This window comes from Monodelphis domestica, chromosome 3 (assembly GCF_027887165.1).
Source record: "Monodelphis domestica isolate mMonDom1 chromosome 3, mMonDom1.pri, whole genome shotgun sequence".
Lineage (NCBI taxonomy): Eukaryota > Metazoa > Chordata > Mammalia > Didelphimorphia > Didelphidae > Monodelphis > Monodelphis domestica.
The window spans coordinates 303037542-303052779 of NC_077229.1; the positions used below are offsets into that span (position 1 = coordinate 303037542).

General features: G+C 37.3%; 1 protein-coding gene across 1 annotated transcript in view; it reads left to right on the forward strand.

Moving 5' to 3' along the window:
* Positions 1 to 15238, forward strand: part of XKR4 (XK related 4) — a 538913-nt gene that overhangs the window by 463286 nt on the left and 60389 nt on the right. The gene's annotated exons all lie outside the window — the stretch shown is intronic.

Genomic DNA, 15238 nt, shown 5'->3' on the forward strand with positions numbered 1-15238 from the left:
GGTTTGAACAATGATACATGTAAAACCCAGTGGAATTGTTTGTTGGCTATGGGAGTTGGGGAGGAAAGGGGAGAGGGAAAGAACATGAATCATGTAACCATGGAAAAAATATTTTAAATTAGTTAAATAAATAAATTGAAATTTTAAAAAATCCATCTCTTCTCCAGGAGTGCTCAAAGGATTTAACAAGCTTAATCATAAAATCATAAAATCTTGAACAGAAAGAGACCCAAGAAGTCATCTAGTCCAATCTTACCACAAGCATGCCTTTCCTCTCTGAGATTCTAACCAGTGGTCATCCAAACTTTGTCTAAACAGTTCAAAGGTCAACAAACTCTCTCCCATATATATATTTGTTAACTTGTTTGATCTTTACAACAACCCTGTTAGGTAGTACTATTATTATCATCCCCATTTTACAGAATCAGAATATAAAAGTTGAAATGAGTCTTAGGGGTCAGATAGTCCAGTTTCCTATACCACACAGAAATCCTGACTTAACAGGAAAAGTATCCTCAGGCTAAAAATCCCCAGATCTTTCTTTATAAAACATGGTTCATTAAATTACATCATTTCAAATTTTCTTACATTTATTTCAAAAAGACTGCTTTTTCTACTACAAAATCAAATTAACATGAGTGTTCAATCTGAGAGTTAATTAATTCAAATCGTCTAATTCAAGGCACTATGCTGCTAAGCACCAATAAATTTGATTCCTTCCCTCAAGGAGCTTATATTTGAAAGGTAATATAACATGTACAGAGTCTCTAGACTAGGAGAATATGACTTCAGATTACTCTCTTTACTCCTATTTCTCTTGCTTGTCCCCTTTCTCTGACTGGTTTCATTGTTACTTTTAACATATGCAGCTGCAACCATGTTATTTATAGCATAATCCCCCAAAACGCATAAACAAAAGTTTAATTGTCTTTTTTTTTGTTCCTTTTGTTCAGCCATTTCAGTCCTATCCAACTCTCTGGGATACCATTTTAGGATTTTCTTGACAAAGATAGTCCCAGTGCTACTATTTCCTTTTTCCATCTCATTTTACAGATGAAAAACTGAGGCAAACATGGTTCAGTCACTTACCCAAAGTCACACAGCTAGTAAGTGGCTGTGGCCAGATTTAAAGTCAGGAAGATGAGCCTTCCTGATTCCAATCCCAGTGCTCTATCCACTGTGCCACCTAGTTGCCCCCAAACAAAGGTAGGCAGCCACTAATCTTTTTAATATTGTTATTATTTATCACTAGAACGATGGCAAAAGAATGTACAGAAATCTCAGGGTTGGGGATGGACTATGAATTTCTGTGGGTATATGATGACTAGGCTAAACCAGCTATCACAAGAAAGAGGGTTGTGTTGATGGCTCCTTTTGCTCATAGAGAAGCGAAGCACAAACTCTGGAATAGTTTGGCAATTAATGACAACTGTCTTCTCCCTAGCTCAGAGCAATGGAAGGAAAAAAATATTTATAAGGTTCAGTGTTCATTAGTCATCATCATTCCCTCTGCCACCTCCCCACCCCCACCATCTGCATTGTTCATCTACTCTGATCAATGGGCTAGTAAAGGCTTTTTCTTTCACAGTCTTTGAAGGGGAGAACAGAGAATCACCAATCAAGTGCTTGAATGTGCAAAAGGCCTTATGGCCTCAAGAAGTAGCTGACCTATGCTTCCAACACTAGGTTTTGACTTCCTCTTTCATCCACTTCTAGTATTTCTCTCCCAGAACTCTATATGAATAATATCAGAAGCCTTTACACCATTTATGATCTTAGCAATCAGTCAAATCCTGGGAAAGCTTCTAAATCTCTATGGTTACCCTGAAGCAGGGTGAGATTCCAGCACAGCTTTACATCAATAATAGAAAGACATGAAAAGTTCTTGAGTAGGGAAGTTACATGACCAGACCTAGAAGAAGAGGAAAAAACTGTTGAGAACTGCATGGAAGATGGATTGCAGAGAAGAGAGACTAAAAGCAGGTGGGTTGACTAGAAGGATATCATAATAGCCTAGCTAAGAGGTGACAAGTGCGTAAACTTAGGTGGTAACTAGGTGAACAAACAGAAAGAAATGGTTACAAAAGATGTTGTAGAAAACAAAAGTCTTGGCAACTGATTTGAAATGACAGGGAAGAATGAATAATTGGGGATAGCTATGATTGTGAATCTTGATTGAATCAAAGTATAGCAATATTCTCAGCAAAAATGGGAAAATCTGGAGGTATAAGTGGAAGGGGAATAATAAATTCCATTTTGGACATCCAAGACTATAGAATATCTAATTGAAGATGCTCAGTAGACTGTCACTTGGGAATTTTGGATAAGTAGATTTAAAAACTATCTCCATAGATATGATAAAAGATCCAAAAGAGTTTGTGAGATGAACAAGAAAGAGAGTATACAGAAAGAAAAGAAGACAGGGTCAGGTAAGGTTTTATGAGGTGAACGATATCTGGGCATGTTTATCCACAGCAAGGAATGAATAAATGAATGAAAGAATCCAATATCTAAGGAAGTGTAAATGAAGAAGTAAGAAGATATAATGAGATTTAGGATCCTAGAAGAGACTGGAGAAGAATAGAATTAGAGTACAAGTAGAAGGCATGACTTTAGTGGAAGAGAGAGAGAGAGAGAGAGAGAGAGAGAGAGAGAGAGAGAGAGAGAGAGAGAGAGAGAGAGCAACAGAGACAGAGACAGAGACAGAGAGAACTACCTCCTTATCAACAATGCCTTTGGACTTCAGTGACACTGGAAGAAAGAATGAGACTGACAACTGTGTGCAACTCTGCCTCACTTAAATCGGATTCACAGACAAGTTAAGACATTACTAGTAATGACATTGGTCCTCAATGACAACAACTTATCAGCAATTGGAACAGAGAATGAATGATAACATGAAAGGGATTTGATATATGGAGTAGAGAAAAAAGAATTCATGATAGATGGCCTTTATTTTTCCTAGGTAAGGAAAAAGTATAATCTATTTTCAGCTGAAAGGAAGCAGGGAAGGACATATAGAAAGTTGAGGACAGAAGATTTGAAACAATTCACCAAAGACAATGCATTATGCAATCTTGAAGATTAAAAGAAGTTGCCCAGCTGAGATTAGATGACATAAATTTGTAGTGGACTTTGTAGGCATGTTTGTATGACTGTTCCAAGCAGTCCCTATTATACTGACTTTATATCTGGCCAACTACTTTCCTTACCTCATTTTAATCTCTCCCCCGAAGGCCATTGTGTATGAGTATACACAAGTAAAGAATATAGCTCTTTCCTTATTATAACAAAAGAGGACCACTGCCACCATTTTGTTGTTTTTACACCAACTTTGCAATGTTATTGACATAGGGAACTCTCAGTAGGGATGCTTTCTGTACCAATGCAGAGCTGCTCCTGAACTACAACTTAGAGACATGGAGAGTTTGCCTAAGAGCACTGAAGAGTTATGTTAAACAACTAGGTATTAAATCCTGATCTTTCTGATTCCAAGACAAGTTTCTCCTATCCATATGCCTCATGGACCTCTGTATCTTCCAGAAAAATTATGTTAAGAGAAAAAACATCACTTCGACCTTCATCTCTTCTCATGTCCCTTTACCAGAATTTGGGACTCCATCTCTAAACCCTATCTGGTCTCCAGTAGGAAACATTTCACCTTATGTTGCTCAAATCCAGTTCTTCACCTCACTTCTTGGGCATATCCAGTATTGCCCTCCTACCCACCCTTTTACAGTATCTCTTCCTATTCTATCTTCCCCCATGAAAATGTAACCTCCTTGAGGGCAAGGATTGTTTTCTTTGCTTTTATTTGTAAAAACTGCACAAAATAATCCAGGACATTTCTAAAGGATTTATGTAAAAGAATGCTATCCACTTGGGAATAGAAACACAAAAGAAAAACATATGACATCACTTATCACTTGTATATATGGATATATAAATTGGGGTTTTGGCTTTAAAAGATTGCTCTATAGCAAAAATGAATAATATGGAAATGGGTATCAAGTAATAACATTTGTACAACCCAGTGAAATTGCTTGTCATCTCTGGGAGAGGAGATGGAAGAGGAGAGGGAAAGAAAATGAATCATGTAAATATGGAAAAATATTTAATAAATAAATAACATTTTTACAAATTTAGCACAATACCTAGCACGGAGTAAATATTTAATAAATCATTCATCTAGTTCTTAAATAATAATCATCCACATTTACATATTGCTATAAAGTTTATGATACTTTACATACATTATTTCATCTGATCCTCACAATAATAAGCCTTTCAGGTAAAAGGAACAAAGACTAGATTTAGGTGGAATGTGTAGAAGACCAGAGTTCAAATCCAGCTTCAAAAACAAGTTATTAACCTCAGGCAATTCACTTCATCCCTGCCTCAGTTTCAAAACTGAAAAATTATGAAAATAATAGTATTTGCCTTGAAGTGTCACTGTGGGGATTAAATGAAATCATACTTGTGAAACATTTGGCACATAGTAGATGTTATATAAATACTAAGTGTTGTTATTATTAGTATAATTTCCATGAGGAAGCTAAAGGTTATGAAATTTAAATGGTTTACCAAGTTATATGGCTGGTGAATGAGGCACGTGAACTTTAAGCTATACATATGTGAATATTTTACCAAAAATTATCCTCAGGGAAAAACTGTTTGGACAGGTGGATTTGATGATTGCCTTTAATATACGCATTAAGAGGTAACAAACATCTGATTTGGTTAAAAAAAATTTATCTGCCTCCTGCATAGTGTTTAAATCCCCACAGGTGGCATACCTCCTTGTGGACCTTTTAGAGATGTGTACAGTGTTGTTTGTGTTGAGGCATTAGGTTATCTGGTAGCAATAAACATTAGCTAAATAACATATTAAAGAGGATTATATCTCTGATTAGCAAATTACCACCCACTGGGAAAAGAAGACACCTGACAATTGTTTTAATGAATAAATGATGGAGAGAATGATTTGTGTGGAGAACAGAGCATTTACTGAATTGCTTTGGGGTCCAAACTAGGGAGCTCTAGGCAATGTGAAGGAGACTGTGGAAGGGTGGTTTGGAGACTTCACAGTGCAGGAGTGAGCTGCCACTAAAACCAAACTTGACTCCCTTCTAATTATCCCACTGGATCCTTAGGCTAGCTGCCTTGAAGTAGACAGAATAGGTCATATTAGCTCCATTTCACAGGGGAGGAAACTGACTTCACATATGTATTTGGAGCCCTCCCCTTGCCATACACCAGAGCTTTCCATTGGATTTTAAACAAGAATTTCAAGGTAGCTTAGCTGCACCTGCTCCTGAGTGTGTATGCCTGGAGAGGACAAAAAACTGCTGACATTCTGAGAAGTCAGTGAATTCTCCTAATCCAAACTGTTCTCCATCTTTGTGGGTATGCCAATATTTCAGCCTTCCAGCACTCCTAATGTTCCTATATTGATGGAGAGCTTGTAAACTCACTAGAAAGTCTACTGGACAGACAGGCTATGGGCTTAGGAATGGACCTCAGATCTCATTAGCATAGGAAATTCAAGGATGAGGAAAACGCTTCTACCAACACAGCTTGGTAGCATCTCTGACATTTGGTCAAAAAATCTTTTCTTTTTTCTTCCCTCAAATATTGAGGCACAACAGCTATTCTTAATACAATCGCCTTAGCATTGGTTTCTGATCTGATGTAAGTCTTTATTCCCCTTCAAGCATTACTATCCAGCCAAGCTGGCCTTTTTAGTATTCCTCACATATGGCCATTTGCCTCCCATCTCTCTCTTTCTCTCATGCCTGGAATGTACTCCCTACCACCACCAGAATCCCTAACCTTTGTTCAAGGCTCAACTCAGATAATTTCTTCTACACAAAACCTTTTTCAATCTTCCCTAGCATTTAGTAATGACTTTTAGACTCACCCCTACCACACTCCAATGACTAGTAGATAAAGAACTAGCCTCAGAAACAAGATTTTAGTCCCACTTCTGATGCATATTGGTTTCTAGGCAAGTCACTGAACCTCTGGGTGATTTGGGCAACTGTCTAAGCCTTCAAGTTGCAGAGAAGGTCTTGATATCCTTAAGAGGGGAAATATCCTCCTTTAGAACTTCCCTATATCAGTCACAAATCCAGTCCTTACCCACATGCTTTCTCCCCTCCAACACTGTAATCTTCCTGAAAGTTGTCAACTGTCTTATTTCTTTGTCTATATTTGTAATATAGTTAGTGATTGCTGGCACAAAATAATGCCTTTAATAAATACGTGTTGATTGTTTGATCTTAATATAGAGCCATATATTATGAATTTGTTTTAAAATTATCCATGTAATATTATTAATAACTAATAAATTGTTTCTTAGCAATCAGAGTCTTTTTAAATTAGAAACCTTTTAATTGACTAACAAACCCTACAGGCGATGATTAGATTAGGTGTTTTTTGCTTTACAGCTTTTCTATTTTTAATGATAATGTTCAGCCAAGCCCAAATCTAACACTTGAAAGTTTCTCATTGACACAAGCAACTTGGAAATCATAGTGTTGCTGGCATTATTGCTTGGTTAAGAATAGCCTCCAGATGTGCTTTTAATGGGGAAAAAAAGGAGTTAAAAATAAATGTATTTGACAAGCTACTAATCAGAGGTCTATATTTACCATAGCCAAATTATCATGTTGTTGCATAGATATCAACAATTAACCTGGAAAAATCCTAAGGTGTCTTCTAGATTGGCCCTGAAAACTACCTTCTCATGTCTTTCTTCTACTTTGAGGCTTCTTTGAACCACACTCTTTGTTATGAGTAAAAGACTACCTCTTCCATTCATTCATTCATTCATTCATTCATTCATTCATGTAATCATGAATTCAATACAATAGAGCACCTCTTGTGCCCAAGGGACTATGATTATTCATTCTTGTGAATATGAGTATTTATTCTGGTGGCATTTACAACTTTCCTGTTGCCAAATCTGTCTCCTCAACAATGGCTCCAAGCCATTTATAGGCTTGGTATTTTCAAACAGTAAATGGGAATCCACTCATGGAACTGATTAAAGATCTCTATGCCTTCAGGTAGCTTTTGTCAGACCACCCTTGCTGTGCTGTGGAAAAGATGGTTTGGCATTGTTCACAACACATTATTATCCCATGACACCTGTAGAGTTGCCAGATGACTGGACGTTATTATTCCTGAAGGACAGTCAGTCTGTCTGAATTTAAGAAGACCTAAAGAAGCAGAAGGAAGTCTATGTCATGATCCCAGGCTCTATGGAGCTTGCCCTAACTTTCAGGAGTTGCCTGTTTCGTGGTCTCTTCTGGACCTGAATGCAACAGTCACTTGACACAAGATAAAACCCTAACTTAAAGTCAATAGTGGGCAAGATTTGGTGAAGGGTTAAAGAAAGTTGGCCACCTTATGAACACTTTCAGCCTAGAGGAAAGAGGCAAGTGTGGAAGGTAGAATTGGGAAAACCAAATTGCTTCACTAATCTGGAATATTAGAGGTGGCTCCCTAGACTAAGACTTTCCTTGATGAAGCTTCCCGATCCAGCGAGAAGCCTCAAGGTAGGAAGATAGAGGAAGGATAGAAGTTCTGGATGCCGCGAGGGGGATGGCGGAGTCAAGTTAGAGATATGAGGTGGCAGGAATGAGTCAGAAATCCAGGCCTTATTAATTATCATGGAGCCACAGCAAAACTCTGATCAGTGGACTACTCAGAAGGCTTGTTCCCATCCAAAGATCCCAATTTAATACCACACAGGTCTGAGACATGATAGAGAAAAGAAAGTGCCTGGCCGAAGGCCAGGTCCCAGGTGGGAGAGGTAGATAAGGAAAGGAATCAAAGATGGAGCTTGGCCTCTGGCCAAGCTCCAGCAAGGACAGGCATCAGTGAGATCCAAGAGAGGAAGAGGAAGAGAGGGCGGAGATTGCTGTGGCCTGGTATTTAATCTCTTTGATATGCAAATATACACAATACATAGGGATGATTATCATTGGTTAATGACAAGGTATAGGTGTGGTTTCTCTTAGCCAGGTGAACACAAAGAAACCTGTTTTGCCACCTAACCTGGGGGAAGCTGGGGTCAAGGGTCAGAGGCTTTCCCAGCCATGCTCAAGCCTGAGCAAGCTCTCTTCTAAGCCACTCTGTACATACTAACTGTTTCCCTTGCCCATAGCTAGGGATGGACTGCTACACTCTACATGTCTTAATATTATATGGGGGGGGGCACCTGTGTGGCTCAGCTAGGCCTGAAGACAAGAGGTCTTGGGTTCAAGTTCAGAACTCAGACACTTCTTAGCTGTGCAAGTCACTTAACCCCCAATTCCCTAGCCCTTGCTGCTCTACTGTCTTGGAACCAGTTCTTTGTATTAATTCTGAGATGGAAGGCAAAAGGGCTTAAAAAATTTTATATGAGTAACAGTAAAGCACACCAGCTATCTTATCAGTTATATTTTAGTCTCACTGCATGACTGGCCTAACTCTTTTTATTCTTTGATGGTTATCAGTTCTCTCCTAAATACTAAATCCAATATCTTTCAGCCCTCACTTTTCTTGACCTTGCTACAGATTTCAATGTTTTCTCCCTCTCCTACCAGATATTCTCTTTCCTTGGCTTCCATGACACCTGCCTCTATTGGTTCTTATCCTCCCTGTCTGACCACTTCTCAGGAACCTTTGGTAGATCACCATCCTTCTGCACACTAAATATGAATCCTGCAAAATCCTATCCTGTTCTCTTTTTTTTCCCCCTCTAATCTCCTTTCTTGGGTCTCTCACAAACTCCCACAAATCTAGCTATAATATTTATTTGGATGATTCAAAAATCTATATATCTATGCCTGCCTTGATTTTTTACCTGAGCTCTAGTCCCACATTACCACCTACCTGAAGAACATCTTTACCTAAATATCCCTTGGCTCCTCAAATTCAATATGTGCAAAACATTTTGTTTTCTATCCAACCTATCCTCCCTTCAAAGCTTCTCTATCTCTATTAATTACATTGTCATCCTTCCGATCAGCAGTGTTTGCAACTCAGAATGCTTCTAGATTATTCCTTCTCCCTTGTCTACTATATTTAATCAGATATCAAGTCTTCTAGAGTCTACCTCTGAAACATCTTTAATCATCTCTTGCCTGAACTATTACAATAGCTTCCTAATTAGTTTTCATACTTCTCTCTCTTCCTTTCCAATCCATATTGAATACTGCTACCAAATTTATATCACTAAGACTCGCTTGTGACCACCTCACTATCCTATTCAAAAATTTTCAGTGACTCCCTATTACCTCTAGGATAAAATGCAAGTTCTTATAGGAGGAGAATGAGGAAGATACCCAGATTATAGCCATCATGGTTTGGAGCTGGCCAAGAAGTAGTATTTTGAACTGATTCTGAGCAAGAATGATTTTATGTTGTCTATTTAGGCTAGAAATCAGTTTGTTTGAAAACCAGCATGATTTTTTTCAGATCCTTTCAACAACAGCTAGCTTTAGGTAGAATGAAAAGTAAAGAGGATAACTAAGACCTGACTGTATATATTGTAACTCTTTTTTTTTACAACCTATTCATTGTATTAATAAAGAAATCGATGTGGCTTTTTCTCAATTACATAAATTCCAAAGAACCAGAATTTAAACTCAGGTATTCTAGATTACAAATCCAACATTCTTCCCAATATTTAATGCAGAGCAAGTTTAATTATATAGGAAGGGCAATACAAGAGAAGAGAACTGAGATTCCCAATCATACTCTGTGTCCTCTTAACCCTGTAGAAGAGGTAGATAAACTTGAGTACTATGAGTTTGAGGGAAACTGTTTTCTTCAGATAAAGTAACCTCTGAGACCAAGGAAACAGAGCTAAGGAGTTGTCTAAATAGAGATCATCAGACTTTATTTTATTTTTCTCCTTCTGAAAAACAATAGAATGGACCTGAGTGATTCTTTCTTGAAGGAGGCCTCTACCATCTTAGAGATGTCCTTCCAACATAGGGGATTCAGATAAGGCTAATCTCAGAGAAATGCATTTTCCATAGGAACAAATGTGGTCTTCAGCACCTTCTGTGACCTCAAAGTTTTCACAGTTCCCCATTTTATTTTCATTTTCATTTTCTGCCTGATTGACTATGTACTCTTATGTTATTTTAAAAGGCAATAAAACCCAATCCACACTCTAAGAAACTAAAGCTGCAACTAGCCCAAGCAGACTTCCTTAGTGCACTAATAAATATCTTATAGTTTCGCTACTCGCTTTTTGATCCCCAGTCTATCAGACCTCATGGCAGGCGATTCTCCCTTGGTTCTCAATGAACTGAAACTGGGAAATTTCTTCAACACCCTGACCCAGGAGAAAAAATTAAAAATTAAAAAAATAATAATATGTATATGTTTCTTTTAAGGAAGAATTTATTCCATAAGGCAAAGAAGTTTCTTTCTTATCCCTAGGTCCTCAGGGACTAAAACAGACTGAAAAAGAAAATCCAATGTTCTTTCTCAGACCTCTTTAATAAATCAGAGAGTTCACTGGAAAGGATATGCCACAGAGAGCTTATATTGGTTCTGAAATTTTCAGTGTGAGCATTTGCATCTTGAAAATTGGGAAATGCTATAAATCAGAGCTTGCTGTATTTTTTGTTGATTATCTAGATTTAAGGAAGGAATGGAGAAATGTTAATAATGCAGATTAAACTTGGAAGTGTCATATGGATTTTTCCCAGAAAGTTGACTTAAATATTACCAGCACATCACTGTAATAGAGTCAAATTGAATTAAACCTGATATGCATAGAGCAGAAAGCCTTGGTATGACCATGGAAGCTATCAGAGCTGCTTCCTTCCCAGGGGACTCTCTGGGGTACAGCTACAACAACCAGATATTTATTAAACATCTCTAAGCAGCATTGTGCTCTGTTCTGGAAAAATACACAAGGTTCAGATAAGACCCAGTCCCTGCCCTTATAGTGCTTGGAAAATAAAACAAGTCAGAAATCTGAGGCTCCCAGGAATTCACTCTGTCCTCATGAACCATTGGAATGCCTCTACAGGATTCTTTTTCTATGAAGTCCTTGAGATAATGTTTGATGACTATATAATTTTCAGTCTGTAGTTGTTTATTTCATAGAATATTTAACAACAATAACTGGCATTTACATCATATTTTACATACAATATCCAATCTAATAACAATACTATGAGTTTGGTACTAATAGTATTGTTATATTCATTTCATAAATGAATAAGGTGAAGAGGTTTGTCCATACCTACCAAGAGTCAGAAGCAAGATTTGAACCCAGACTTTAAAGGCCAGAATTTTACCCACTCTGCCATCTTGCCTCTTATATAAGTACAATAAAAATTTGCCTTTATTCTCTTTTTACTTTTTATTTTTATTTGCCTTATTTTTCATCTTGGAATCGATACAAGGCAAAGAACAATAATGGCTACAAAACTGGGGTTAAGTGACTTGCTCAGGGCCACCCAGCTAAGAAGTGTCTGAAGTTGGATTAGAACCCAGGTTCTCGGACTCCAGATCTGGCTTTTTCACCAGTGAGCTATTTAGCTGCCCTACTATATTCTCAAATACCATTCCCCACCAACCTCAAAGACAGACCACTGGATCTCTAAGCACATAAGATACATCTTTAGACAGTAGCAATCCTATAAACTTCCATTTATATCTTTTGACTTGAAATGTTGAATTTAGAACATTGTATTTTGTAATCTGTAGAATATTTAGGGGGTAGGTGACTGACTCTCCATTTTCACTGACATTCTCATCAGAGGACAGAATGTGTGCTTTTTCTGACTATTTCTTCTCTTGAAAGTAAGATTGGTTTGGGAGTTGGTTGGTTGGTTTTTTCCCAAATCTTGCTTTCCATACAAACTCACTAGTCTCATAAATCAGGTTGTGGATCAGAGCATCTGAGTCCCCTTTTCTGGCTAGGGAATTCTATTCTTCCTCATCTGCAGTTAGAAAGCATGGTTTATTAAGCCATTCATTTGTAGAAGTGGTTAACTTTAGTACTTCGCACAGAATGGTGCTTCTGTGTCAAAAAATTCCATGTTGGGTGTCAGTCAGTAAGTAAATTATCCCTAGCCGCCACTCAGACTCTAAGATTGAGGCAGCCATTGATTACAAATTCTCTGGCAGCTAAGGTACCTGTCAGGTCTCCTAAATAGGCCCACAAGAACAGGGAGAGCCAAGCTTGGGCCCCTATGCAGTGAGTGCCTTTCTTTCCTAGATTTATTTTTAGTGAGGTAGAAATTAGTTCACTGGTATTTGCATTATACAATGCTATTCATATTCCTGACATTACAGGAGCATTTATTAATCATCAATTTGTTAACATAAAATAGCTACTGTTGTGATGAATAGTGACTTCATAATGTGCTCATCTTCCCAGGCACCTGGGAACTGGCCAAAGAATTTAAGAATAGTTTGTACAATGAACAATCAAAACCATGAAAACTATCTTAGAGAACTACACACATTTCTGAAGACCTAAGCATTTTTTTTACAAGTGCCTGATTTGAAATGATTATATTTCACAATGAAAATGAATTAAGGACTAATGTTTAGGATTGAAGTGGAACTTTAATTAGTTCAAAAATCTGTTCATCTATAAATGATCTGGTTTTTGTCGGTGGAGAGAGGTACTGTTCCCTTACCCACCTGTTGGGTTTCTTTTTTTTTTTGTCCATTATAGTTATTTTAGTCTTCTTTCTTTGGAACTGTGTTGTTGTTTTTTTTTTAAATAAAATGAACTTAACTCTTGATTTGATCCCTGTTCACTCCAATTCCTTTCCTTTCCTGGAGGAAGACAGAGATAAAAAAATCTTCTGCCAAATATATCTGGTGGGCTGCATTCAATAATGTTTAAATGGAGCAGGAATATATCTACATATGCAAATATATGTATGACTATATGTGCATATACATGCTTACATATATGTATTTGAGAAGTCAGCCTAGTTTACTGTGAGTGACCTTGTTGTCAATGAGTAGTATGGACCAGTTACAGCTGGTGACTATCCCCAGTGTTAATGTAGGGATATCTACCTACATTATGCTTATTTACCTGCTTTCTCCAATCTACAGAAAAGCAATCTGAGGCTTAATTAATTAAATAGAAAGCTAGGGAATATAATATAGAATATGATCACCAGGCATCCTTCACCTTATATAACCACCCATTTGATTTTACAAGAGTAGCTATTACTTCAGGGATTGCTTTCCCAATGACTGCAGTATCCTTGTGGACTACAAGATGGTGATCTCATGCAAGCTCTGACTGAGACTATTCTCCCACCTCGTAGAACTCAGGACACATGCCAAATTCAAAATTTTTCCCAGAAAAAAAATAAATGCAATATAATTCTGAAATATTGAAAGTTGGGAAAAATCTAGATTTGATTTGCCCCTACCATGAATTTGGGAAACCACTTGCTGTCATCCAACTAATCTCATTCAAACCCTCAGATAAATTATTTGAATGACCATAGGTTTTATTAGAATACAGCAAAGTTAATCTTTCTAAATAGAACTGTGCCTATCAGGGCTGGAAAGAAAAGGCAGTCCTCCTCCACCACCCATACACACCATTAATCCTCTCTAGATTTGCAGGGAGGGAGGGATTTTAGAAGCAATAGAAGAAAACAGAGAAGCAGTAGGCTTTGGTCTTGACCTCTTGCACAATATCCTTGGACACACAACTTTCACAGAAGCTACCTGTTCAGTTAAAACTTAGACTCACACAGATATGAAACAGGTTATAAATTCCATCATACCAGATAGTCAAACTAGTTTGGTATGGCTTGCCATCTCAAAAAAGCAGAAAGGCTGATAATGAAATAAATACATCTGGATACCTTTCCAGCATTAAAAAAAAGCCATAGTAAACCAGACAAGAACATCTTGTGGTTTCTCATTCAGCAAACCCCAGTGCTATGAGTTTGAGCAAATTCAAAATCAAGACAAGGTAGAGAGTTCTCTAGTTGTGTCAACAATATTCAAACCATAGTGAATTTGTAATCATGCAACCAAGAAATAAGAAGACTTCGCATCCTGGTTTTTCTAGTTTCTTTTTATTCAGCCTGGAGGAATGTTACCTAACTTCTTTATGCCTCCATTTACTTGCTTGTAAAACAAAAGTAAGACTATATACTCATAATGGAGTGTTCATGATGTCAAATATACCATTTTACTTTTTTACCTGGTTAAAACATGGTGCAATCCTGAGCTGATTCTCCCAGTGGCTATCCCGTGGTTAAAGAAAAAATATATATGTTTCCTCTTAGTCAAGAAATATCTTTTCAGTCAGTCAGTCATGTTTTTAGTTCTCTAGACAAATTATAGCTTTGATATCTAATTATGATCAGAAAAAGGAATGAGGAATATCAGACATAGTGTATATGTTTTTAAAAATAAATCCAGGGTAATACTAGTGTCTGTTTTGAAATGCAACGAACTAAACATTTATAGCACAAAGTCAGAGACAACATAACCTTTCCTTTTGATGGGATCACCATTTTGTACATAAAATGCAATCTCCAAAGAAAAACAGGTAAGTTATATCAAACCTGCAGGCTAAACATGCTATGTTTCAGTGACAGTAGACTGTCAATATATCAGGCAATGCTTTGGGGTCAAGAATGGATTTATAGATCATTTACATATGTATTAGTGCTACTGTAGTCAGTATGATTGTCTGTTTGCTGAAGGAATTCCCACAATAATATACCCAGCAACTGGTCATCCAGCCTCTACTTATAGATAGATGTCCAAGGAAGGCAGACCCATCACCATTCCAGGCAAATCATTCCACTTTTAAACAACTTGAATGTAAGGAAATTTCTCCTGAAATTAAATCTAAGTTGGTCTCTTGGTAACATTCATTGGTCCTTGCATGCTAACTGTCTTTACATATTGGGAAGGTGGTCAGTTACTAGAAGGACTGGATTTATTTCATTTAGTTCCAGAAGGTAGAACCAGGACCAATGAGTTGTGTTATCAAATTAATGCAACTCTCTCTCTCAATGAGGAAACAGTGATTTCCAAGGCCTTTTCTAGCTCAAAAGTACTCTAGTTTATATCAACCTCAGCCACTCAGTCAGGTTTTTTCACGTCCATTGTCCATATTTTCCCTTTGAAACATTTCTTTCCAATAAGTAATCCCCTCAGATTCCCTTTTACATTCCAGATATCTAAAGTGACAACCTGCTAAACTATGCCAAAATATTAC